Genomic DNA, 2,189 nt, shown 5'->3' on the forward strand with positions numbered 1-2,189 from the left:
TACTCCCAACTCAGGACTCTCCCACAGAACCACCGGCTAGGTATTACTTCGTGGGAGGGACATTTAAGTCTCCTCTATTGCGTGGACTGACGGACGCCTAGTCTGTTGAAAAGATCTCAGTTTGGTCATTATGAACGCTGACGCTTCGCTGACAGCTTTCCATTTATCAGCCGACTGACACATGAGTGTTGTTAGGTTATCGACCGTAAAACTACCGCCGAGTGTGGTTTTTAGCTGTTCCCTTGTATTCGAAAATCGCAGACAATAAAATAATACATGTTCAGAGTCTACTATATACTCTGTACACGTCGGACAGTTCGGACTAATGTCATTGTGAAATCTGAAAAGGTAGCTTCTAAAGCAACCATGTCCACTAAAGATTTGGGTCAGATGGAAATCTAAGTCGCCATGTCGTCTGTCTATCCACGAGTGGATGTCCGGTATAAGTCGATGGGTCCATCGCCCTTTGGATGAGGAATTCCACCACTCCTGCCACATTTTAGTACTCTTTTTTCTCTCTTCTATCTTTGCCGAYACCGCTTTAGGCGTTGATAATTGATATAAACGTTCGAGTTCATCCCCCTGGATGTCAATGGGCGGCATGCTGGCTAATACTTTAACAGCGTCGGTTGATATAGTCCGGAAAGCACTTATTACCCGAATTGCAGAAAGCCTATGTACTGCAATTATTTGTTTTGCATACGCTTTCCGCTAAAACCTTACTTATATTTTCAATGGTKGGCAACGCCTAACCCAAAGCAAAAAMGAAAAGGGGAAAACGAAAACGGAGAACAGCTGATTAATCAAAACAAAACGGCAGATTAAAAAAAAAAATACGTGCACGTTTTGATGTGATTTGYTGTTAGTAGGGGAAATGGAAAAAATTAAAACTAAAAATATTTGCAAGTTTGCCACGAAAAATAACAGGTACGTACAAATGAATTTTTGTTTAAAACAAATTGTACTTAGCTATTTCTCTAGGCTTATTATCCACATGAGTCCTCCGGATTTCCGGCAAGTACCAAGACAAAATCTAGTGTGCTNATTCTTTTTGTGCATATTTATGAATGCAGGTGCAATTGAATACACTTTAATTAAATAACTTTTTCAAAGCAATATTCATAGTTATTTCTTGTATTTGATATATTCATACTTCTGTGCATACGTATGTATGTTTTTATATAACAAACTATAATAATATATTATAAAAATTAAACATATTGCAATAGTGATAAATGTGCGTATGTAAATCGTATATTTTATCATTCAAAACTTACATATGTATGTACACAGATGGACAAAAGTCACCGTCATGTGGCCACTTGAATGTTTAAGAAACGACCATGCCCACAAAATACTAAAAACACAGAAAYTGAAATATACATCTGTAACTGCAATTAATTTAAATTTTATTTGTATACAAAATGTCTATTTTACTTTCCCTTACGTACAAAAACAAAGACTTACTAATTATCGTACATATTTCTAATGGACAAGAGTCACCGTCATTGCACTCGTGTTTATGTTTTAACTAAAATATAAAGTAAATAAAAACAGTTTGGGCACTCTAACTTATTCTATAATMAATTCCATGTAATATGGTAACTTCGAAATTAACATGTCACAATTCAGTACCGTTATTTGTGTGCAAATATTTTCAAACRCCGCGTGTTAATACAAAATGAGTCAAAAAAGGAAAGAAACGACTGTTGAGGAGCGTAAAATTATCTTAAATGCTTATAAACAACATAAAAGCATACAGGAAATCTGTGAATTAGTTCAAAGGCCTCGAACTACAATTACCGGTATAATAAATCGTTTTAAAAATGATCCAGATTGCGAGTATCAACATAGAAGCGGGCAAACACCTGCACTATCAGACCGGGAAAAACGGAAGATAGTAAAGTTAATAAAAAAAGAGCCAAAAACCCCTTTGTCAGAAATAGCTGCAATGCTGAAGGGAGACACAGGTACGGTTGTGCACCCTCGCACTGTCCGTAGAGTGCTCAATAGTAATGGATATAATGCCCGAGTTTGTCGAAGAAAACCACTAATTAGTAAAATTAACCAAACAAAACGACTTTTATTCGCAAAACAGCACTTAAACAAGCCAAATGACTTTTGGGAGAAAGTTATCTTTTCTGATGAAAGTAGATTTTGTGTTTATAAGTCAGATCGGCGTGTTTTGA

This window comes from Bactrocera latifrons, unplaced genomic scaffold (genome assembly GCF_001853355.1).
Source record: "Bactrocera latifrons isolate USDA-ARS-PBARC rearing strain unplaced genomic scaffold, ASM185335v1 scaffold_362, whole genome shotgun sequence".
In the NCBI taxonomy this organism is placed as follows: Eukaryota; Metazoa; Arthropoda; class Insecta; order Diptera; family Tephritidae; genus Bactrocera; species Bactrocera latifrons.